The 26,625-nt window shown below is 40.8% G+C and overlaps 1 pseudogene; it reads right to left on the bottom strand.

Moving 5' to 3' along the window:
* Window positions 1–7,904: 7,904 nt before the first annotated feature.
* Window positions 7,905–12,190, bottom strand: LOC127194125 (60S acidic ribosomal protein P2-like; annotated as a pseudogene).
* Window positions 12,191–26,625: the final 14,435 nt, after the last annotated feature.

Below are 26,625 nucleotides of genomic sequence, written 5' to 3'. Positions count from 1 at the left end.
TGCACTTCCTGTATAGCCTTTTGAAGTGCACTTTGTCATGTGTATTTGGTTCAGGCAGAGAGGGATTGAAGGGGAAAGCTGTATTGTAAGGGCAGATGAGACACAGAGCTTGATACATGCGTATGAGCTTTGGAGACAGGTGCGTGCAAAGTCCGTAATGGACCAGCTTGGCTACACCAACCTCTCACTTAGGTGGTTTGTTTATGGGCATAGTGGTGGTGATGATGGTGATGATGCTGATGCTGCTGCTGCTGCTGCTGCTGATGATGATGATGATGATGATGATGATGATGATGTGTGTGTGTGTGTGTGTGTGTGTGTGTGTAATATGTGCAGGTGTATAAGTGAATGAACAGGTGTGTTTGCATGCATGGAGAAGCCAGAAGTCAATTGCAGGTGTTTTCCTCAGTCATGGTCCGCTGTAATTTTGAGTCCAGGTCTCTTACTGAACCAGGATTTCAAGCTGGCTAGCCAGCAAGCCCCAGAGATCCACCTGTCCCTGCTTTCCGACAGATGTTCCTTGCTGTGTCCAGCATTGATATTGGTGCTGAGGATTCAAACGTAGGTCTCCATGTTTGCTCAGCCAACATTCACCAACTAAAACCATTTCCCCACTCCAGTCATCACTAACTTCTCTGAGGTCCACTTTCCTCTCCCATCAGACTTACCACAGCCATTACACAAAATGATGTTAAGCACGAAGGATCATGTATCCAAAGCTTCTGACACAAGACAGCACCGTGATGTCACAATAGCAATAATAAGAGGTAGGGAGAGTATGTAAAATTGTGGCAGCAGGTGTGATAAAGGAAAAACTGCAGCTGGGGCTACTGTTACTATGGCACCTTACAGTTGTTGAAAGTAAATCATCCTGAAAGAAGGGGTGTGTTTAGTTTTAAAGCTGTCACCGTGAACTAATAATTAAAGACAAACACAATGTGTCTCTATGGGATAGTCTACAAACTTCTCCAAGGACTCCCAGCTTCACTAAATCCAGAACACTGAGCCTGAGAGAAGGGAAGGTGCTGGTCCAAAGTCATAGGCTGAGAATAGTGGAGGAATCGCTCCACTTGCTTCATCTCAGGGACCATTTTAGGCTCTTTCATGAGCTTCCTATCAGCATCTTATGTTCTTCATTTGACAGAATTAACCACTGTAGGACAGAAATTCCCAGGTGGAATGAAGGAAAATGAAAATTAATTGGAAGCCATCGAGAGGAAGTTACAAGGAGTTTCTGACATATGTGAGAAGGAGATTAATATGAGAATGAACATAACATGAAAGAGCAGTGCATGAGGGTTTAAGTGTTGGACATGCTAAGTCTGGATCTGTTGGACCTTCCTCACATGGCTGTAAATTGTGAGAAATGCCAGAGTTCAGGCCTGTACATGTGTGCCAGCTCACGATGCTCAGGGTAGCTTCCAGTCCTACTGCTAAAAATAAGAATTTTTGAAAAATATCTTTTTTTTAATAAGATGAATCAGGGAGTTTTATTTACTTGATTTTTTTAAACTCACAGATGAGGTAAAAGCATGAATCATATTTAACAAGAGAGAAGGGCATCAAAGAAGAATTGATGTACTGGACAAGATTTTCTGGTTCAAGGGTGGCAATTTCTTCAATACATTTAAAAATATTCACTCATTATTGTTATATTTGTCCAGGAAATAAAAAAAAAAGTCACAAGTGACATCCAGATAGCTAGTTTTGTTTCTCTTCAGTGGCTTGGATTGAAAATTTTCATTTTGAACAGGAAATTACAAAGGAAAGAAGTGAAGCCACACTGAGAGGGGCCTCAGCTTGGTCCTGCTGCTGACTTCTGCCTGCTGGGTAGCTGACTGGCTAGCGTGCTGCTTTGCCAAGCTTTGGCTCCTCATCTGAGAAATGAGAAAATTAAACTTGCTTCACAGCCTTCTGAGACCGCTGATGAACACCACACATTGGAAAACTGACTTTCGGGAAGTCCCAGGAGCCAGTGAGTTCACAAAGCTAGGACAAGGAGGGGCCAAATTCAAGGCTTGCTCTAGTCACAAAGATGATGCCCACCAACCATGCCTATGTGTTTTTTTTTTTAAACTTGGGATCACCTGAAATATATTAGCTAAGAAAGGTTTGAAAATAGACATGCAAAATGACCCAGGGTCCATGAATGGTCTTCTACATTTACTGGATTTCCATACAATTTTGATCAAGATTGGGAAGAGGACTCTGTAGATAAAGTGCTTGGATCCTTAGCCATATGTGTCAGCACAAGCTGGTGACCTCAACAGAGGCAGGAGCATCCCAGGAATTCACTGAGCATGCAGACTAGCCAAAACCTGAGCTTTAGGTTCAACGAGAGGCCCTATCCCAGAGAGAGAGAGAGAGAGAGAGAGAGAGAGAGAGAGAGAGAGAGAGAGAGAGAAAGAGAAAGAGAGAGAGAAAGGAAGGGGGGAAGGAGAGAGTAGATTTCAAAAAGACATCTGGGTGTCAGCCCCTAACTTCACACACACCCAAACAGGTGAGTTCATCCGCAAACATAGCATGCACACACACAAACACACACACAATTTTAATTTATAATTTTATTTTGAATGTTTGATTTTTTAAAGTTTTGTTTTGATATATTTATTTGTGTGTGTGCTGTGTGCTGTGTGTGTGTGTGTGTGTGTGTGTGTGTGTCTATGTGTCTGTGTGTCTATGAACATCTGTTTCTGGTTGTCCCCAGAGGCTAGAGAAAGGTGTCTGATTCCTCTAAAACTAGGTCTATAGATGTTATGAGTTTCCCAATGTGGGTTCTGGAAACTGTACTTAGGTCCTCTGAAAGATCATCACTCTCAATCAGTAGGCTTTCTCTCCAGCCTTAGTGAATCAAGGAGAGAGCTCACTGCATAAAAGGCCTAGCCACGCAAGCCTAACGTCCTGAGTTCAATCCTGGAAACCTAAATTAAAAACAAGATGCAGTGGTGTGTATCTATAATCCCAGAGTGCCTACTACAAGGTGGAAGGTAGACAGTGGAGAATTATCCAGAAATTCAAAGGCCAGTTTACCTGGAATTCACAGCACAATAATAGAAACAGCTTGAGCTGAGGTTCCTCAGCAAGGGAGAAGGTGAGAACAGAATGCCCTCCTCACATGCACCTTGCGTGCATCCTGTGGCACCCTAGCACCCACACTTACACACACACACACACACACACACACACACACAGAGAGAGAGAGAGAGAGAGAGAGAGAGAGAGAGAGAGAGAGAGAGAGAGAGAGAGAGAGAGAGAGATGTGCATAATACAGTGAATTAAAGGAGGAAAAAATTAGTCTTAACTAGAAATACTCCTGCACCCCAACATAAAGCATTTTTTCATAGTGGTGCCATCCTAGCGGCAGTCTCAATGACAGTGGACATGCCTCAGGTTTTCACTGTTCAGCAGAATGACCAGGAGCCTTTGTGGCAGTTGCACATTTACCAGAATGAGTGATTTTTGAACATGTGAATTATCTATTGTAGTATATTTTAATTTTTGCTTTAAAAACCACACGTGCAGCCTCACTATTCTATCAGAAAGTCTGGTGGAATAATTTAGGGGGAACGTCCAGGGGTTACCAACAACTTAAACATATTAAGGACAAAACTTTCAGTTTAAGGTAATGAATACTATTTACTAAGAAGAATGGAAAGTCACGGCTATTTCCCTTCAAACTAGGAAGAAGACAGATAGTGTGCTTTTCGTTATGATTTAGCTTTTGATTATGTTATTTTTCCTGAAATGGATGAGATCGATTTTTCTACAGGCAGGTGAAAGTAGAGCTGAGGGTGCCTGCATTTTCTGCACAGCAGTTTGCCTCCCCTGAAACTGGCATTGTTTGTCATAGTGTTGTTTTATATTCAGCTTGACTATAAACAAGTATCAATATCTGCTGTTTGGATGGGCTAAGTGGCAGCCTGGTTTCATGTGCTCACTTTGCACTGCAGTCTTGTTTGTTTGTTTGTTTGCATTCTCAGCAGTCCTACATCTTCTCTAAGGCTGTTGGTGTTCTTCCCCCTCGCTTGGAGAATGTTTGGGGGTCTTAACACTCTCTCTCTACTGGAAGCTTTCCCCACTCCACCAGAGGAAGGCACTGAGGTATGGGACAGCCCAGAGAATCAAATCAAGGGATTACCTAAGGCCAAAGTAGTCAACTCAGATGCCGCCCTCCAAAGGTTAGTATTACCATTGTGCTCTTTCCCAGTGGCTGAATAAACATAAAATCATATTTCATTTTAATTCTTTTGATTGTTTTCAGAGCAACCAGTACATTCACGCTTCATTTCTCTGCCCATGGGCACCTCCACCCACTCACTTGAGATCCCAATAGGTAGACCACCTGATGGCAAAGGCAAGAAAATCGTTTCTCCTATTGTCACTGAGTGAATGCCTGAACAAATATACCGCTTAAACAAAGTCTGAGAATCACGACTTCAAAATGCCGACATCATTTCTCTCAGAAGTTCCACGCTGAGCCTATATTAATTCCTTCAGTTTCACGAGGATTAGACATTAAAATAAAAATAATTAGACCCAGATTATTCCCTTTATTGGAATAAAAGGAAAGGCCAATGGCTCATACCTGGATGGTATAATGTAGTGCCCAGAGAGGACAAGGAATCTTGAAGGGCAGTGCTCACTCAACATAACCCACCAGAAACTCAACATTGATGAAGCAGCCAGCAAACTCAGGCTGTCTGCACTCTCACTGTGCCGTTCCCATACCTAATGTGTGCCCAGGGTCTGACACACATCCTGAAGGGTCACAGGAATATCAGCGGACAAGATTAGTCTACATACTCACAGAGCTGAGACTTATGGCCTCGCCGTGTGCATGCACTACCTATACGTAAGTCAGCAAGAAGCAGAAACTTACAGAGTAGGTATGTATTACAGTCCCAAAGAGAAGCATCTACAGACCACTACAGTACGGATTTCTCAAAAGTAAACATCTTAGTTATTTAGTTATTTTTCTGTTGCTGTGGTAAGAAACCATGACCAATACAAATTATAGAAGAAAGAGTTTATTTGGAGCTTACAAAAAACAAACTTTTAGAAGATTAGAACTCATGACCGTTATGGCTAGGGCCGTTGTAGCAGGCAGGTGGGTATAGTGCTAGTACAGCTGATGAGAGTTCACATCTTGAGATACAACTCTGAGGCAAAGAAAAGCGAATTCAGAATGGCGTCTCTTTTGAAACTTCATAGCCCACTCCCAGTGATATTCCTCTTCCAACAAGGCCACACCTCCTAATCCTTCCCAAACAGTTTCATCATCTAGAGGCCGAGTATTCAAACATATAATCCTATGGGGTCCTTCTCATTCAAACCGCAGAGTGGACGTAATGCTGACCAGAATTTTTCCATGTCTCAATGAGACTAAACAAGATGCGCATATATGTAAAATCTTCACGGAGAGTTAAGGCCAGTACAGTGGGCATGGAAAGCCAGAGATCTCCACTGTGTCAAAGCCAGTCTTGGCAAAGTTAATGCTGTTAAATGAGATCCCCAGTGTGCAAGGATGCCACTCCCAGACACCTTCCCTAACTGTCCCAGTCTGAGCAGGACTTCCATAGCATTCAGAATTGTCATTTTACAAAGAATTTTTCTCTCCAAGATTTCAACATCTTGGGAAGCTGGAACTGTACCAAGCATTTCTCCTGAAGCCATGCTGGCAAAGTAAATGGTAGACAGTATTTTCTGGGCATGCTCTGGTTCACTAACAAATCATCTTTTTTTTTTTTTTTTTTTTTTTTTTTTCCACATTTGTTTCTCTAATCCATCAGCAACAAGTTTTACCACTCTCATCTGCACAGCTATTTACATGATATCATGTTTTACATATATATGCTCATTTTGCTTAAACAAAGTGCATTTATTTTGCTGCAATTGTGAGAGAAACGTTAACATAGAGAGCGTAGAATGTCCCATCTGGTGGCAAGTCTCACAGCAAGGAGCCTTCTTGGAAGCAGAGTTAATCCTTTGAGAAGATGTATTTCACAACTCACTAAGATCTAATGGCAACAGAAACATGTTTTTGCAAAATGCGTCTCAGATGCCAGAGTGCCAAATTCTTAGTTTAAAACATAAAACGTGGGAGAGGTTGTGGATATTTTTAAGTGAGAGAGAATAGCCTAATTATCAAATACCTCCTTAGCAGCCATGAACCCACGAGCCCCTAAATTTTTAAGCGTCTTATCTGGAAATGATTCCTGCCTGGAGGGTTAGTGAGAGCTATGCAGTTGGAGAAAGTAGACTTGACAAACAAATAGGAGAGCACTTCCTTTCTTCCCAGACCACAGCTTAACTCTTCTGTTCTTTTCTCCAGATTCTATGCCCTTTCCGTACTACTCACTCTCAGCTGAACCAGCATCTTACTACACACACACACACACACACTCACGGAAAAAGGAGAGAGACTGGGAGGGGAAAGGAAAGAAGAGAGAGAAAAGAAACTAGGAATTTCCAGCAGCAGCAGCAGCAGCAGCAGCACTAACTTTTCCAGCAGATCTCCTGAGCTGCCAGCATCAAGGCCCATTCCTCTCTGTCTCTCTCTCTCTAAGCCATGACTGTGGATAAACAGATGAGGATAAACCTAACCATTGTGACCCTCTCTCCTATCTGTTCACGGACAGAGCTTCTTGGAGAGTGTAGCCCTTCGCCTTACAGGTCTCGCTATCTAGATCAGCCCATCTCCACGCAGACAAACGCAGGGTCTCCCACTGCCCCTGCCTGAATTCTCTACCTCTCCAATACTACAGTGCTACTTAATATTGCCTGTTTATGCTGCCTTCACTTTCTTTCTTGGACTCCCTTCTGTCAGGCATCTGGCGAGCTGAGTCAATCACGGATGATGTCCCTGATGCCTATCGGTACAGATGCGCAGGTGGGCTCTTAGACTTCATCTTCCTTGGCTTATCATCCCAATGACAAAATTGGACACAATAGTCATTTCTGAAATACCTTCTGCACTTAACATTGTCCCCTGGGTCTTCTACCTGCCTCACTTGTCATGTTATTTTCTTTGTTCATTTTTTTTTTTCCTTGTCTTTGCAGCATTCAAATGACTCCAGGGTCCAGCCCACAGATTTCTTTGCTATCCTTCCTCACTCTGAATTGATCTAACACATTTAAAATGGCAAATAAATGGGTATTTAAATATTCTCAAGTATTCCAGTATATGCATACTCAATTCATGTATCTATCTATAATACCATGTTCTACAATGCCATTTCACAGTCAACAGGTCAATTTTTTCTTTTTTTTTTTTTTTCAGTTAATGTATGTATTAGTTAATGTTAACAAAACTGTAAATATTTACTGTGTGCAATATGATGTTTTGAAATTCCTATGCATTGTGGACTCACTCAATCAAGCTAAAAATATGTGCATTGTCTGTATACTGATCATTTTTGTGGTGGGAACCCTAGAGACCTCAAAGTGATTTTCAAGGATACATTATCCTGTTATTAGTATAGCCACGTTGCTGTACAATACATACAAAATAATTCCAAATCGGAGTTACTAAAGTTTCCCTCCGAGGCTGCTCCCCTCAACAAGTTTCTCTTAAAAAAAGGAAAAAAAGAAAAAGAAAGAAAGGGAGGAAAGAAGGAAGGAAGGAAGGAAGGAAGAAAGAAAGAAAGAAAGAAAGAAAGAAAGAAAGAAAGAAAGAAAGAAAGAAAATTAGTTGCTGTAGTTGCTCAGGGACAAAATACAGAGTAGAAGCTGGTTGTGATTGGAGGCTTTTCCTTAGTCCTCCGTACCCCATATTTCGAGTGGTACCCAGCATGTGAGGAGTGGTACATCAACAGCTATAAGGTTACAATAAAGAATATTTAAAATAATAGACACCTATTTTTTTCTTTAACATGGAAAGGGTTTATTTGCAGGGGAGCAGGAATTCAATCAAAGAAGCCAAATCCCATGTCGTCATCTGACCCCTTGGACTCCTTCTTCTTTCTTCTCCTCTGCTGCATCAGAGACAGAACCAGCAGCAGGAGCTGCAGAGCCAGGGACAGCAGAAACAGCCCCAGCCCCAGCAGCAGGCACCCTGCTGAGCTTGCCAACACCCTGAACAATGACATCCTCAACGATTTTTTTTCCATTCAGCTGTCTGATGATCTTGTTGACCTGGTCATTGTCCTCCTCGATGCTCATGCTGTCTAGTATCTTCTTGATGTCTTTGGAGCTAGGAGAGGACTTGATCGCCCAAAGGCGGTCAACAGGTAAGAGGCGACATAACACAAATTGGCTGGCGGACAGGCCACGGCAGCATCGGGCAGTGGAAACACTAAATTAAAAACAAAGCCAAAAATAAGCAAACAACAACAAAACAGTCTTGAATGACTATCAGGAATGCAGCAGCAAACATACAGGAAGATGGTCTCAGAAGAAGAGCAACAGAATTAATAACAATAAACATCGTGTGGGAAAATGTGGAACTTTCAGACAGTCAAGCCATGGAGGAAAAGGTCATAAGGTAAACAGTTCAGAAGGGAATCCTCAAAAACAAAGAAAGCTGCAAGTTGGTAGCTTTCCAAATGAGAAGATGACAGAGTCAATTTGCTACCTGAATAGTCACCCAAGACTCTCTATAACATTGGGGCATCATTTTCAGCCTTCTGGCCCAATATATCTGACAGACATATTTGTGAAGCAGGAAATATTGAGAACTTGCTTACCCTGTCTTGGAAGAGTTTGGCTGTCAACTCTGCCTGCATCCAAGCTTGCCCTTTTTTAGGCAGAATTCTGTCCGTGGTAGAAATGAGGACATTTTTCCCAGTGGCTTGTTTGTCACATTTGAAGCCATCTCCATAAGGAGGTTCTCTGATGCTCATCATCCTCTTTGAGTTAGGCTGAGTATTGCCAGGAGTTAACATGCCCCATGTCAGTGAATCTTTAAAATAATAAAAACACTTTAAATGCTGTATTTTAGCTTATCTTTCTATACAATCATATAGATTGTGTTGTGCCTAAGATATATATTCTTGTGCTAAAAATAGACTAGTAATTGATATGACCATGATTTGATCAACTAACAATTAGCTTCCTTCTCAAGTCTCTGAAGGGGTTGAAGACCAGATAGTTTAGGAATTAAGGTGTTTTTAGGTCTAGATAGATGTTTTAAGTTGATAATGACAAGATATGACAGATATTGATTTGCATTCAGAATTTTAGATGCACCAAGATAGAAAGATGTTTTATTCAAGGCTGTCAAATACAAATAGCCAAAACACTAAGAATGTAACATTTATACAACTCTTGATTGTGTCATTGTTCTTCTTGCTATAGTTTATTGTATATATGTGTAATAATATAAATGTATAGGTAAAATATTTAAAAGGCATAATTAAAATAACTGCAAGGCTCCCTTGCATGTAAAATTCATATTGCTAAAGTATCTTATGTTTGCTGTGCATGAAATAAATTCTTTCCATATATGTAAAAAAAATTGACAGTAGATTGCATAGAACATTAAGGGTATATGAATGTGCTTGAAGAAACAAAGTGGACAAATGGTAGGAGATGAAGAGGTAATATGGATATTTGTGTCGATGGGACATGAAAAGATAAGATGGATATTTGCATCTGTGGCAACAGTCCTACTGCATACACCACACTACTATGCTAAGGCCTACACCAAGTTGTGATACTGAAATTGGCCAGTAGAGGGCACAAAACTCTTCAACCTCCACAAATCTTTTACTACAACTGGAGGAAGTGCACCCTAGCCCTACCCGTCTCAACTGCTGAGAACCAGTAAGCAAAAGAACATCCCCATACAAGGGGCTCTGTATGAGTTCATTTCCTTTGCTAGGTGACGCTATGTGGAAACAAACTAGACATTTGATTCACCATCTTGGCGTTAACTTTTGACAGGATTCCACCACAATGCGCCTCGCTGACTATAACAGAAGCTGGATATAAAAGACTGGAAGTGAGATAAGATTTTGCCAGCACTAAAATTTGCCCTCTAGTCAAACTTGCTTCATAGGGGAGGGGAGTAAGGGGAAAATGGGAGGGAGGGAGGAATGGGAGGATACAAGGGATGGGATAACCATTGAGATGGTATAAGAATAAATTAATAAAATTAAATTAAAAATTAAGAAAAAGAAAAATTAAAGTAAAACTTCAAAGAATAAAAAAAAAGAAAGAAAGAAAGAAATGAAAAGTGTTTTCTTTCTCTTCTGCTTTCACTATATAGTATTGTGGGGACCTGAGCACCTAGTTCTTACTTGTCCCTATTAGTTTTGTACTGGTCTGTCTATATTCTACTTTAAAGTAAATTTTAAAGCAAGAGATAGCTTACAAAACTCAATGTAATTCACAAAACTACTAGTTCTAAGAAAGATGCAGTGTTTCTAACACAAACTTTTGGTACTTTATTAGTGCAGAGAATGGAGTTTCTTGGCTTCATGATTCATATTTCCACAGATCTGTCAATTATTCATTATCACACAGCTTAAAAGAGGGCACGAAGTTAACAATAACAATTACATTAATGATAGAGTGAGTTATTAAAATTTATTTTAATAGCCACTATATTTGTTATGGTAATTATGGTTATGACTGACTATGATTACAGCAGCTATTGTAATCATAATAAGCTCAAGGATGGTTTAATGCTAATTACTTCATCATAAAGAAATTACAATATAGTGCTATAAGTGAAGGCAGCTATGACTGTTGGGCAGAGGGATGTTTGTGGATATTGGTTGCTGGATATTAACCTTCTCCGTGAAATCAATGACATCTTCTAATAAAACGAAGTTGTTTCAGATGCTATGAGCCACAGGGGGAAAATGGATGTCATTCTTAATTTTAAAAGCCTTAAATGGAAACTAGTTTGAAATGTAGAAAATATGCTGAACTGATCATGGTGTTTTCTTTAATTCCATAGGATCAAATTAGTGGGAGTCACAGAAGGAGTGAGGACAAGCTATCATGATCATATGGAAATACCCATACAGGGAGCTTCCTAAGGAAATGCCTATGGAAAGGTTTTCTGGAATGTTCTCCCATTTTCATATGCAGAAGAAAGGTCTTCTTGTTAGTTATGACAATGAAGCAGTGCATGTGCCTAGTAATCACAAAAATGGATGTGTGTGATTTAACAATTTATTAGTCTTACAAAAGTCAGTACAATTGCCTTCTGACTGTCTATCCTCAGTTCTCCCAAACCATATTTTTCTTCATGTCCCAAAGGCATGTTGTTTTGTAAGATTCCTTGAATAACAGTGTAAAGCTAGCAATGTGGAGTGCGTTCACCTTCAGACACACAAGGCAGTAGAAGGCAAGCTGAGCCAACACGATCTTCGTGGGGGAGAAGGAAATGTCAAGTGCTGCGTTTTATAATAAACACAAGATACACTCATGTTCACGCATATTTGTTACAGATGGAAATTTCATTTAATGATGGCTGGTTGTGGAGTCCAGCCAAGGGTTTGTAAATACCAAGAGGATGTCAGTGTGTGAGATATCCTCGCTAATGAAGTAGTCATAGGAATCACCGACAACACCATCAGAGCTGGCTTCTAATAAAATATCTGATGAAGAGGATACCAAGTTACTCTCTTCGAGCCCACATTCACTGTGATAGAACCATAGCGAAAACCTTGCACAGTGAAACTTTCCAAGAGAGTTACGAACAAGAGCAATTCCTAACGGGAAAGATCTGGGTAGAAAAGGGAGAACGGAATATGCCCCATGGTAAGCATTAGAAACCTCAATTCCCAACCTGGAATACAAATGTCAGCCAAGAGTCTTCTAGACCTTCCTTGAGTTTCCACCCTCAGGCCACCTCGGCAGCTCTCTGACCAGCAGAGGATGCTGTTCTTCCATGCACAGTGTGGTAGCCCAGGCCATCCCACTACCCTAAGGCCAATCCCAGCAGAAAACGCAGAAAAAAGCTTGCTTTCCGCCCAAGTTATAAGTGTGGTTTTCCACATCAAACAAAGAACGGGACTCTTGTACTGCATACAATTAATTTGAATATTTCAGTGGTGGCTCTGCAACCTATTGTATTTTAGGGAAGGTTATTGGAGTGACATAAAAAGGGCAAACGCTGCTGCTGTCTGAACCTCCTGTTGATGCATTTCCATAGCTCCTGTTGATGCATTTCCATAGCTCCTGTTGATGCATTTCCATAGCTCCTGTTGATGCATTTCCGTAGCTCCTGTTGATGCATTTCCGTAGCTCCTGTTGATGCATTTCCATAGCTCCTGTTGATGCATTTCCGCAGACTTGATTGGACTTCTCCCCCCAAGATTAAATGAAGCCAACATAAGAGTTGAGTGGCCTAAAAACAAATGGAGAGGAATCAACAACCAAGTCATTCAAACAGCTAGAGAAGGGGAGAAACTGATCTCCAAGGGGACATCTTCAAATGAAGATGCCATTGGGCAGAAGAAGCACTGGGGGAAACTGCATGCAAAAAAGGGGAAGTGAAAAGGGACTGGTCCCTGAAATGAAGGGCTATGAAAATACAAGCAGGATAGAATTAGATAGGTGCCCTTTCTTTCCCATTAGAGCAGGACACACTTGTCCTGGGAATGTGACTGACACCTGCAAAGAATTCTATGCTGCTGCAAGCTGAACAAACCCTGGCCTCTGGCTCCTGGTTGCAGGCATTGCAGAAACCAAGAAAAGAGATTAGCTGTATTTAAAAAAAAAAAAAAAGTACAAAGGGGGAAAATAATAATTCGAGTGTGGTGGTGCATACCTGTAATATCTCTGCCAAAGAGAATGAGGCAAAAGAACTGCAAGTTCAAAGCCAGCCTGAGTACAGAAGAAGAGTCTGTCTCAGAAAGGAAGGTAAAAAAAAAAAAAAAAAAAAAACGTCTTTTATTTCTTTTTAAAGAAGAAAGTAATAAGTGTCATGAGGAAATAGTTATAAGGTATATAAGTGACAAGAAGAGAGGGGCCATCACCCCAGTGTTGATGGATGAATCAAGGAAGACTTCATAAAAGGTGCAGGCTTTCAGTTCAGCCACTGAAGGATGACTAGGATGTCAATAAGAGGATTTCGACATTTCTTATAAAAAGGAGAATGACGCGAGGACAGGTTGAGAGTTGGGAATGTAATTTGTTTTTCAGCTGAGTGTCTGAGGCAAGCAGAGTGAGATAAAAGAGTGCTGAGAGGCTCTCAGAACCCAAATCCTGAGGCCTCGGCAAGACAGACTGAGAAGCGTGAACCTCATTCTTCAGGCATGCAGTCTTAATTTTGCTTTGTACGTAATTTTCAAAGGGCCAGTGAAGCTGTCACGCATTTCTGTGATTGCGTGTTTTTCCTCAAAAAGAGAGGTGCCTCGCTTCATCAGCTTGCAAGCCTGGACTTTTCTCAGCTTGGAAAATAGCCCTCTGATGTGCCCACTCTAAGCGTCTCTTCCCTTGGATGCTGACCTTAACTTACAAACGCCAAGTTCCTATTCTCTAGAGCCAGGGTCCTCCCTGGTCCCAGGGTCACAGTCCAGTGGTGCTGGGCCCCAGCTCACTCAAATCTGCTAAGTCACAACCTGATGCATATAGATGTCTTGTAACCAAAAAATGTAGATTCAGGAATTCAATTTCCATCAGTACAGCGCAGCAGTGAGGGAGTATTGAGATGTTTGGTCGAACACATGGCATTGCATGAATTTAATAATCATCACATGCAATCGTAAATAATCGCAGAGCTGAAGAGATGGCTCAGTGTCTCAAGTGTCTGTTGTACAAACATGAGTTCAGATCCCAAGCATGCACTTTAACACTCAGGTATGGTTAGTACGTGTCTGTAATCCCAGTGCTGAGACACAGAGATGAGGGTTCCTGGGGCATGCTGGCCAGCCATTCTAGGATAGTCAGTGAGTTCTGGATTCGGTGAGAGCCTCTGGCTGAAAGTGGAAGGTAGAGAGCTACAAAGCATGTCATCTGACACAGACCTCTCACCTTTGCATTTGCACACAAGTACAGCACACACACACACACAAACACACACACACACACACACACATAGACACACAACTTCAGAAGCACCAGAGTTGCCCATCAGTTCCTGTTTTTCTACTGTCAGTTTTTAGTATTGTATCAGAAATAAATGCAGCCATTTTATCTGTGCAACCCCGACTCAGGTCCTGTACCATTGAAATGAGCACCTAATTGGTTCCTCCTGCCAAAACATGCTTCTCACTTCTCACAAGTAGATTTTCCAATTCACATAAGATTAGATTGCATATGTTGAACCAGATATATTAGCTGACCCATTTTGGATGAAAAGGTCTAAACTTTCAAAGCATTCAAAACATTTTAGAGTTTCCGTCATTGTCTACCTTTTCAACAGTATCTTCCACAAACATTCAAAATCATGGCACTTGAAAGCCCATTGGGCTGTATTTTCATAACTTTGGGGCTCTACACATACTCCTATGTATAGTGGAAATGCTGTTTGTTTTCTTGATCTGGTTGTTCACTGTCCATGTCACTTCTATGGCTCTTCCCTAGTCCAGGTTAATTCATCATCTCCTTTGTAGATCCTTGTGGCGGGAGATTTATTATGATTAGAGTCCAGTACAACTATTACTTACTTGTGCTTCCCAACAATCTTCTATATTTTTATATTTAGGTTATAAACATAGATACTTGGGAAATATGTGACGTTTCTGCAAGAGGTATCAGTAGGCAAGAATAAATGGAGATAATAGAACAGGTAGCTGAGACAAGAGGACCATAGGTTCAAAGCCAGCCTGTGTGGCATATTGTGAGTTCCATGCCAGCTGAGCTACAGAGTACCAAAACCTGTCTCCAACAAGAAAGCCATAGAGGAGATCTGGTGAGGTCACATGATTACTCTGAAAGCATAGCAAGACAAATAAATGGCTTGGTCACCAGTGTTGGTCTGGAAAAGTCCAAGAAAGTATAAAGTGCTTATTGAGCTGATGAAGGAGGACAACTGCTATGATACATTGATTATTAGTAATACAGAGAGGAGAGGCTGGAGAAGTGAGAACACAGATGTTGGGGGGGGGGCGGGCAATAGAGCGAGAGAAACAGCGTAAGCATTCAGGCAGCAGGAGCAGAGGATCTGCGGTCATAAGGAGGCCTGGGCCTAGAAAGGAAAGCCAGTCTGGGGACACTCAACAATGTCAAGAAAGAGAAGAGTCCCTTCCTTACTATACAAAATGGGTATGGATTCAACAATTACTTTGTAAGAAAAATGAGGTCTATTAAATCCAGGAAGGGATTAAGTAGAAAGAACAGGTCCCGGGTGCAATCCATTATCACTCAGTGGTACAAAGAGTTATTTCCATGGCCCTTTATTAAGAACAATCCCCCAAGCAAAGTTCATATAATATAGAGTCAAGACAAAGGTAGGATAACTATAATTTTATAAAGCGGGAGCAGGCATTAGGACATAAGGGCAGTAAAGATCACTCGAACTGTATCTGTTTTATGTCCAGGGTGCCTATATAATTACATTTAGTTACACATGGGCAGGCTGTGGAAACAGCTGGGTGGGCCTTAATTTAATTTAACTAATTGATTTATTGGTTTCATTAATTGCTGTCAAAGGATACAAATACTGTCCCCAGGGGCCACAGTTTAGTTGGTCATCACTACAGCTTCTAGAAAGTAATTGGATTTCTTAGTTTAGCCCTTAAGGTGAGCTATCAAGGAGCAAGCAAGATTTAGCAATATAGTGCCACTACAAATAAAGACAGAGGACTGCCTACTGGTACAGAAAGTGGCTTCTGGCTTCTCAGTTTCCTCCATGACAAAGTCTTTTCCCATCAGTCTTCTTTAATTCCTTTTCATCACAGCAAATTACTTTTATGTCAACCCCAAGTGATTGCTTGTTCTCTCTCTCCCTCCCCCTCCCCCCATCTCTCTTATCCTTCCCATTGGATTTCATTTTTCAATTTCAAATATGACTTTCCTATGTTAGTTGGTAAACAATTGATAGTGACTAGTTCAGAATCACACACTGACTTGGTTTTTGTTGTTAAATTTCAGTCTTTGTAAATACTAAAGCTCAGAGTGTTGGGTGGCTGGTGACTATTGTCATGTTAAGCAAAACTAATAGTTACTCAATTTCAAAGAAAGAACAATCTCCGAGTCCTATATTTCTTGTACTTTGATCATTTGTTTTTGCATATAAGATGGAATTACAATGAAGAACAAATTAGAAGTAAAACTTTGGAAATGCTTTATTCAGTAACACACTGGGGCACACACAAAATCAGGGAGAACAAAGTTTACTTTTATTCTTTTCTCCCACTTCCCTGTAATTGTGTTTTTTTTTTCTCAAGGTTGGCATCTTGAGGATTCTAAAGGACCTTTATCATTTATAAAATATTAACATTTGAGTGCTGGCAGCCAATGTGCCCAGCACTGCATGACCACAGAGAAACTGTGATGTGGGGCACTACAGATAGGGGGCGCTGCAGAGTGCATCTTAGGACCTCAGGTCAAGGAAGCTGCTGTTATTTCACACAAGGGAACCATTTCTTGGAGACCTGTCCAAAATATTTGGCAGGATAGACATTTTGCAGATGCTGAAGTCTTATTCAAATAAACAATAGCCAATATGAGTGAGATGATACACATTAACAGGGCCTCCTTTATATTCAAAGACAAGCAGAATCCCAGGAAATTCAGGCGTTAAGAAACATATTCTTCTTGGTAGCCTGCTATCCTCTCTGAGTGCCACCAGACCTCCCCATCCAGGGGATGTGGTCAAATATGAGGCACCAGAGTTCGTGTGAAAGTCAGACTTCACTCTCCACTCAACTGTGGAGAATGTCCTGTCCATTGGCTAGATCTGGGTAGGGGTTCGAAGTTTACTGCATGTATTGACCTTGGCTGGTGACATAGTTTGAGCAGGAAACCCAGACAAAGATCCACCCATCATAATGTTCTACTTGTAGGTTTCTAGGACCCTCTGGACCCTTCTATTTCCCCATTCTCCCATGCTTCTCTCACCTAGAGTCCCAATAGGATGTCCTCCCCTCTGCCCTACTTTCCTGATAAGTGAAGACATTCATGGCACATGCCCCTTGGGCTAGTGTCCAGATACAAGTGAGTATATACCATTTGACTCTTTCTGCTTCTGGGTTAGCTCACTCATTATTACCCTATGAGCATATACAGGAGGAAGAGGTCCCCCTCAGTCACAGTCATAGGGGAAGGGAGTAAGGGGAAAATGGGAGAGAGGGAAGAATGGGAGGATACAAGGGATGAGATAACAATTGAGATGTAATATGAATAAATTGATAAAATATATTTTAAGAAACCAAAAAAAAAAAAAAAAAGGAAACATTCTTTCTGTTTTTCTTTTTTTAGACACTCAAAACATTTTATTTTATTGTAGTTATTCTGCTGTGTAGTATTAAAGGGGAGATTTTTATATTTATTCCTTTCCTCATAATTTCTTCCTTTTATTAAGAATAGACTTTTTTTCTTGTATAACATATTTGTATTATGATTTCTTCTCCCACTACACCCACTTCCTCCTCATATCCCTCCTCTTGGGATCCACCCCTTTCCGTGTCTCAACAGAAAAGAAATAATCAAGCTTGAAAGGCTAATAATAAAATAGAATGTAGTAAGACAAAACAAATCTAACACATTCGAACTAGACACAACAAACACGCTGAAGAAGCCCAAGAGAAGGCACAAGAACTGGAAGCCCACTCATGCACACACTCAGGAATCTAATAAAAACACTAAGCTAGAAAGCGTAATACGTATACAAAGGAACTGTAGTGTAAAAAGGAGAGGAAATAAATATATGTAAATGAAAGTAAATTGAAATTTAAAAAAACATTTTTTTAAAAACTGAGAAGTCCTGACACACCATTGTAAGACAGGGACCCATCAAAGATGCCATTGAATCTGTAGGGAACACATTCTTTTTTTTTTTTTTTTTTTTTTTTATTAAGATTTATTTATTTATTACTATGTATACAGTCCTCTGCCTGCATGTACACCTGCAGGCCAGAAGAGGGCATCAGATCACATTATAGATGGTGAGCCACCATGTGGTTGCTGGGAATTGAACTCACGACCTCTGGAAGAACAGTCAGTGTTCTTAACCTCTGAGCCATCTCTCCAGCCCTCGGAAACACATTCTTGAACTTCAAGAGCACAATAAACTTGGGTTTCGTTTCCCAGCATATACTGTCTCATTTGTTATACCCCCTCTATAATTAATGCATGGCCCCTACAAAATTATATTTCCTTTCAAATCTTTAAATATATTGTTTCTGAGCTAGGTAAAAATGTCTTACATATACATTTATCTTATTACACATAAATGCAAGAAACTACATAACTACATACCACAAAACAATTAGAAATTATATTGTTACATTCATAATATTTTGGCTACTTGAATTTGGTAGCCTTGAAGAAAACATCATTCCTATCTTGGTGTGTCTTAAATTCTGAATGTAAATCAAAATCTATCATATCTCATCATTATCAACTTAAAACATCTATCTAGACCTAAGTATATCTTAAGCTCTAAACAACTAAGCTTAATTGTAAAACTAAACTATCTGGTCTTCAACCCCATTAGAAACTTTAGAAGAAATAGAATTAATTACCTGAGTATACAAGGAGTGCAGGTTAGCAGCTTCCTAAATGAGAAGATGACAGAGACATTTTGCTGCCTGAACAGTCACCCAAAACTCTCTATAACGTTGAAGCATCATCTTCAGCCTTCTGGGCCAGTATATCTGACAGATATATTTGTAAGGCAGGAATTATTAAGGACTTGCTTACCCTCTCTTGGCAGAGTTTGGCAGTCGACTCTGCCTTCATCTAAGCTTGCCCTTTTTTAGGCACAGTTGTATCTGTGGATGAAACAAGGACATTTTGCTCAGTGGCTGATTTGTCACATTTGAATCCATCTCCATAAGGAGGTTCTTTGATGCTCATCATCTTCTTTGAGGTAGGCTGGGTATTGCCAGGAGTTAACATGTCTTGTTGTCAAAGAATCTTAAAAATAATTTTTAAAAATCTTTAAATGACATATTCTGTAGGTCTCTGAGGCTTTTGAAGACCTTATCTATTTTACCTTATCTGTTTATATCTATCTGTAAAACCTAGGATGTATACTCCTGTGATAAAAATAGACTAGTAATTGACATGACCATGATTTGATCAACTAAGAATTAACTTGTATTACTTAATTATCCTAAACAGCCTGCAATAGCACTTGCTGGTCACAGAATTCCTGTGACTTATTATTAGATGCCATTCCTTGTATGGCATGAATGAAGATTTACAGATGTCTTTCTTCTGCTCATACAAAGAGCAGAGAACCAGCCAGAACTGTTCTGTGCATCCCACACACTTCATACATTCATCGTTTTAGGACTGTATAATGGTTGTGAGAAACTATATGTTTTCAGAACACACCTTTATTCCCAGTACTTGGCAGGCCAGCAGAGACTGATGGATCGCTGTGAGTTAGAGGCCACCCAGGGCAGCCAAGATAACAGAGAAACCCTGTCTCGAAAAACCAAACCAACCAACCAAACAAACAAACACAAGTAAAAAAGAACAAAAGAACAAGACGTTGAAGCTGGATCAGACCTGACAGGACTCATTCCTCTCAGGATGTTGGATGCTGACATCCTGTATCCTTCACGTTCCAGCACCAAGCGCTTCAGTTGCTGTTCCTCATCAGAACAGGACAGCTCCCGGGACAGCTTCGAAGAAAGCTTCTAACCGCGATTGGTCCAGCATTACAGACTGTACCACACAGGACTTATATTAAGCTTGGAATTTCTCAACATTTAGAAACTGGACCACACATGACACTCCTAGCTTGTTTAACCATTTTCCCCAATTTTATCTGGGCCCCTACAAAGGTAATAATCACCCTAAATCAGCCTGAAGGAATCTTAAGAGAAAGATGTCCCATTTCCCCTAAGTGAAGTTGGGTAGGTTTTTGGTTGCTCACTTGGGCTACAGAGGTTTATTTTCATTGGGAGTTGGTTATAAGTTATTACTGGTCTTATTCAGAGAGAAAACAAGGTTGGACTCAGGGATATCTCTCTTTTTCTTTATCTATCTTTCGTAGGTATGGAGATAGATGGTTGAATAGAAAGAAGGAGGAATATAGAAATACATAGGGTTGATAGGACAAAAAGTAGATTATTGAATCTACTCCTCAACTCGAGGCCTTAATTATTACTCACAAATAAGGTTGTTTTTAATTCATTGGTATAGAATTTTGTATACTGATGTAAAATAAGTTTAATTTTGATACAGCAGTATAGAATTCAAGTTTAAGATCATTCTTCACACAGATTATATACAGTTCTACTCTGATATGTGGTATGGTGCCATACAAACAGCTCAATTATAGTACAAGCTTTACTTCCAATGCTTTGAGAGAATTGTCTTAAGCAGAAAGAATAAATGTAGCAATATACCCTATGATTTAACCCAGGAGTACAATTCCTAAAGGTCCAAGGATGTTCCCAGTATCTTGGCATGAGCTCAGTAGAGAAAAGAGAGGAGAGAGGTCTTGGTGTCCAGAGAATATTCAAACAAGAAACATGCAGGATCTGCTTACACCCTTGGCTCTCAGCTTTCCTATTTACTGTGTGGGTTAATACTGCCTCCCATGGCGTCTTCCACTTGAGTAATTTCATTATGTGCACATTCTGGCACTTTGACTATTAAATTGTATTGCTCTCATAATCATATGGAGCTACCAAAATAGTATATTTAAATCCTCATAAAATAATAATATTACCTTAACTGCCCATAAAATATAGTTTGCATACTGTATTGACATTCATTCACATTTAATCACAATCTAATTTTGCTTCTCACAATTTCTTAAGACCTTTAATATGCTCCTGGACGTTATCATTGTGATTTGCTTTTAACTGTACCTACACAAATGTAAATATGGTGATTGTTGATAATATGTGTTATATAATGGACCACGTGATCTCAATGTGTTTCGCTACAAGGCAACAGAAGCTTTGAAACCTGCCTGCATGGTTTCAAGTCAACGCATTTCCATATCAACCTCAATGTCAATAGCAGGGTGACCATGGTTGGGTGTCTTTTTTTTTTTTTTTAAAGGACTTGTAAGAAAATGTCTGGTGGAAATAGCAGTGTACTAGGCTATCAGGTGATCTAGACTCTCTGGAGTAATTAGTCCTTTATAAACATAAATATGAAGATTTGCTTATAGGCTTTCAGAAGTGAAAGAGATCTTAAAATAAAATCGTCTCTAATAACTTGACTCACTAATAACCTGAGTCCATTTCTATCCCACACAAAGCACCAGTGTCCCCTTTGTGACACTATCACCCCCACTTTCTGCTGGAACCCAGAACTGCTGCAGCAGTCCAAACACCTAAGGTCCTTCCCAGTTTCACTTCGTGTTTATTTAATGGAAAGCTGGCCTTCTACCCATGTGGCTCTTTCTATTCCACATGGAAAGTAAAGGACACTGGAGTAAAGTGGAGCTCATGTGCAGGAAAATCCGAGGCTGCACATCATCATCAACAGCAAACAAACAAAAACAAAAACCAGCTGCCCAGCGCTCATGCTTTAACGTATTTTCCCAGAGACTGGAACCTGAGCGAACTGGTATTGACTAAGGGTCAGTCAACCATGTCATGCCATGAATTGCCCCTAATGAGGAGTCTAACTTGGCTTACACTTCAGCCCACAGCTTAAATACCTTATCTTCCTTGATAACCAACACAAATAATTAATACTATTTCCTCTGGGCCCTAGGAGGTATGTATAAATCCCTATTGTCACTAAGAGTCTGTCACCCAGGAGGATGACATAGTCCATTGAGAGAAGTGACGCTATCTTATCATTTTTATACCTTCAGTGCCTGGAATAGAATATTTAACAAATGTCTGAATGTAGAAGAAAAATGTCAAAGAAAAAACACACAAAAAAAAGATAGCATACTCTTTTTTAATTGAAGATCAGGGGGGTATCAAGGAAAGTATATGAAATCTTGTCTCCTCTTTTTATGATTATAAAAGTCTGTGAAAATAGCCAGACAATCCTAACTAGTACTGTAAACTCATTTCTAAAAACAAGGCAAGTTTACATTACTCTTGCCTCTCTGATAACTCTGGAGAATGTTATTTCAATTGTTTACTGTTTGTTTTGTTAAGTCTCAATGAAACATACTGCGTTCGTTCCCCCCCCCCCCCAAGAAAGAATGTTAATTAATTCCATACCTCCAATGTGTACATAAAATGTAGTAAAGTGCATGCATTTCTTTGGTTAGAAACCCCATATAGAAAATGGCGTTTTGTAGAATGTCATTTCAACCACGTCATTTTAAAACAGATTGATTTTCCAGCCACTCTCGACAGTCCTTTGCAGCTGTGGTCCTCCACCCAGCACTCTGTACTGTAGGCTTCACAAAGCAACACTAGAGGGAACAGCTTCATGTTTTTCAGAGGCCTTTGTGTCAACCAAGCCAAGTTCAATTATGGCTGTTCCCAGAAGAAGGAATGGATAGTGTTGGCAACTGGGCTGTACCACCCAGAACCACAAAAAAAGAAAAAGCTGCAAATGTAACCAACATGGGTTTCTCGGCCTTCATAACCCAGAAAAATCTACGTGGCATTTTCTAAGGCAAGAGGCAGCACTTTGGGAAATTATCATTTTTAAAAATTGGTCCGAACTCTCTCGGAGCTCTTTAAAGAAAGCTTGCAACCTAGGGGGTGGGAGGGGACTGAAGAAATAAATAAGCGAGCTTATTGCTTAATAATGCTACCAGTTCTTTCTCATTCTTCTTCCTCTCTCTCCTCACCCTCCCACCCCCACTCCACCCCCACTCCCACCCCCGGGACAAAATCAAGAAAAAGTCATATTTTTCCCAGCTGCTAAACACATTTAGATTTCAGACGACACCACCCTACCCTGCAAAAAGAACTGGAGCTGAGGATGAGAAAAAGTGAAAAGCTCACAAATGCCTTCTTTCAAACTAAGGTGGAAAAAAAAAATTCAGTAACCCTTGGTCTGGACTTTTTGCTCTTCATTTTTGCTTAACCTGTGGACACAACACACACACACACACACACACACACACACACACACACACGTGTGTGTGTGGAAATGGACCAAACAGGGCCGTGCTGGCATTTGTAGACAGATGAAAGGGGACTAATCAAGCTGGGGATCCAAGTCTGTCAGAACTAACAAGGTAAGTGAATCAGATAAAATTAATGAAGGGGAAAAAAAATCCTCTCTTGTCTGTAATGTCAGACAACACTGTAGCTTTAATTTGTCGATTTCACAAAGGCCTTCTGGGTCCAGAGCTTATTTGGTTAGTGAATTACCTCGCTTGCCGATCCTCTCATCCCTCTGGTCCCTGTGGTCTGTCTTAATTAATATAAAAACCATGCTGCTCTAATAATTTGATCATACCATTTCTCTCCTCAAATCTTTGCAGTAGCTTTTAATTGCACTAAAACCGGGAATCCAATTTAAAATCAATACGCCCGGCTCTCAGTCTGAGCTTCAAATGTTCTCGAGCCTCTGACCCCAGCACTGGCCTCCCAGCTCCGCACCGCCAGGCCTGTCACTCCAGGCACTCAATCTGCTTGACTCCAATAACATCTTGACGTGAGCACCCACCCACGCCCCCTCCTTTAATTGTACCTTCCTCTTCTCCAATAAATAAACACCCATCCGGAGGAGGACAGTAACAGTGGTCTGCTTATGCTGGCTGTGCTGGTTCCTTGTATATAGAATTTGGTGTACAGTAAATCTTGTTTTGTTTCTTCTAAACTCCATGGTTTTTTTCCCCATTTCTTTCTAAGTCCACAGTAACTAACGCAACCCTGCAGGCTCCATGAAAATGGAGACCAGACGACGAGCTCAAGTCTTTGTCATTATAAGTCAAGAGTGACGTAGATAGAGAAATTTGAGGGAAATAAGCGGGGCTCCCTTCAACCACTCCCACCCCTATCAATCACCTCCTAACGTGGTCTTCCAGTCTTCCTCTTCCGTAAAACACACAGAGCTAGCCCCAGCTTTCCTCCGTGATGGAACTTTCCAGCAATGTCCTTCCATAAAAGGAATGGGTCTTGTTTCTGAGCCAAGGATCTGCCTTCCACTATTTGGCCTGGATAGTGGGGGGATATTTTTTTTTTTCTCTCCTTGCTCTTTTTTTTTTTTTAAACATTCAGACAACGTGGAAGTATCTGGAATGATGCCTGCAGTCCCAGCCGTCTCTGGAATTACTCAGTGTTTCAGGGCTCTGAGCCAGTAGCCACCTCCCAGCCGCCTCTGCCACGTTTGCTGAGTTCAGAATAGGGTCTCCCTCACTGAGAAACCTTCCCTTGAGATCTACAGTGATTCCCACAGACAGCAGCACACCCAACTCCCAACTGCAGAACTGTAGAGTGGAGTTGCTTTCACTCTGGTCTGGAAGTAGGACTCTAGGAAGCCAGGTTGCAACCTCCCCCATCTTCCCAAGCACCCCTGGATGCTCCACAGAAACAGGGCTGCCAGCCACCCAGGGCAGGGGCTACAGGGGGAGATCTTTTATAAAGTTCTTCCAGAGGTAGGCCCCTTGTGTCAATCACGGCACCTCCTGGAGTTCGCCTTTCCTAATCATCTTCATGAAGTTGCCTAGGTATCTCAGACCTGCCTTAGCCTTCCAGAGGAAACTGTCTGCACACATCTGAATAAGGTCACTTTTTTTTCCTTTTCTTTTGAAAGGATCATGCCTGTCCTCAGTGCTAGTCACCCAGTCTGTAGACACCAACAGAGCAGGTATGCCTCAACACCACAGGCCAGAGGGACAGACTGGAATCAGATCCTTCCATTTAAGATGGGGTCTGCTCCCTAGTAAAATGCCTTGTTTCACAAGCACAAGTGCCTAAATTTACTCCCCTGAACTCAGGCCTGGTGCTGCTGCGCACTTGTAACCCCAGGTGCTGGGAGACAGAGATGGATGAACTCCTGGGCCTTAGCGGCCAGCTAGACTGAATGAATTCTGGGCCAGTAACCCAGTAAAAGAAGCTGTTAAAAAAAAATAGTAGATGGCACCTGAAAAGGACAACCAAGTTGTACCCTGACCACTGCACATGTCACATACACATGTATACACATAGACACACATGTGCCACCCCCAATATAATAGGCACAGGAAAAGGTGAGGCTTTGGAGACTACCTGAGTTTTGTTGTGAACGAGAAAATGGATCTCTCTGATTCTAGACAGTCTGACATACAGAATAATATGTGGGTTCAACGAGCTTCACTAGCACACCCACGCACACGCACACACCCACACCCACACCTCACACACACACCTGTACCCCAGGAAGTTTGAATCTTGCTTGGGTCTAACCCTTATAAATTACACATGTTATTTCATGCCATGGAACCTTAGTGATTTCCTCTGTGAAACAGGACAGAACTGATCCTCAGTCTTTCCCCTCCCCCACAGCCCACACCACTTTTTAGTATTTTAATAATGGTACTAACTTAACACCTAGTCTATTATCAAATTAGGCTTCCCTTACCCCATGGCTTGATGATGAGAATAATGATGGTTCAACTCAAAAGAAGAGTCGAGATGGAGAAATGGTGTGGTTCATGTTAAGAATCAGAGATGTGTCCCGAAATACTAGTCCTTCAATGAGAGCTTATGGTTTTCTTTCCTGAAATGTGAGCTTAGGTAAGCAACGGTGGCTGCCCCTAGGACTTCGAAGCTCCACTCAATTTTTATTTCAAACTATTCCCTTTTAAACTAGTGGCAGTATACCTGTAGCCATCTAATTGCATACCAAGTATGAGGGGGAAAAAAAGAAGAATGAGAAATATGGATCATTTGAATCATCCATAGCATTTATTAAAAATATTATTAATTATATTTTCCTAAAACCCAAAACCCCAAATTGAAGGATTTCAACCAATCACAGGCCTCCCTGGCTTCCTTCTTATGTATCCACACAGAGGAGATCTTTATTTCCTCACACGAAAGGTCAGCTTTATTATTTTTCATCATCAAAGGAATCAGGAGTGAGGATCCATCAGCGGAAATGATACACTTATTCTCGCCATTGTCACTGTCACAGATTTCTATCTGGCCACAGCCACAGTGCTGGGACATGCATCTCCTTAGGCAGGATGTGGTCATCTTGCTCCTCCATAGAGTTTGTAAGACTGACATGGAAGAGCAGTGAACTGTGGATAACCCATATGCTGCTAAATAGTTGCTACATTATTATTTTTCTCACAATTATTCTATCAAAAAATACAGATTTATTTGGGAAGGCTCAGAACAATGAAATAAATACAGTGCTGATTTCAAAGGCAAATGCCATGTCATTTTGAGATGAGTCATCCTGGAGAAGACAATGCTAAATCAACCAGATAATTTCTGCATGTCAAAGAGTTTTAAAGGTGATAGCTAGTAAATTGAAGTACACATCAAAGTTTCTCAAATAAAAATGTTAAATATAAGTTACTTCTTTATACATATCTAAAACCTGTCAAACCGCGGAGAAAATAATCGGTCCCACCCCCACCCATCAGCTGAACAGATCACAAAAGTAAATGCATTCTTTCCATATCCCAGGAGTGGCCAGAAGACAGAGATGGCTATAGTCCCAGCTGTGTACGAGTGC

The sequence above is a fragment of the Acomys russatus genome, chromosome 10 (assembly GCF_903995435.1).
Source record: "Acomys russatus chromosome 10, mAcoRus1.1, whole genome shotgun sequence".
NCBI lineage: Eukaryota > Metazoa > Chordata > Mammalia > Rodentia > Muridae > Acomys > Acomys russatus.
Note: the sequence above shows the minus strand (reverse complement) of the source record. Positions and strands in the feature narration are given on the sequence as shown.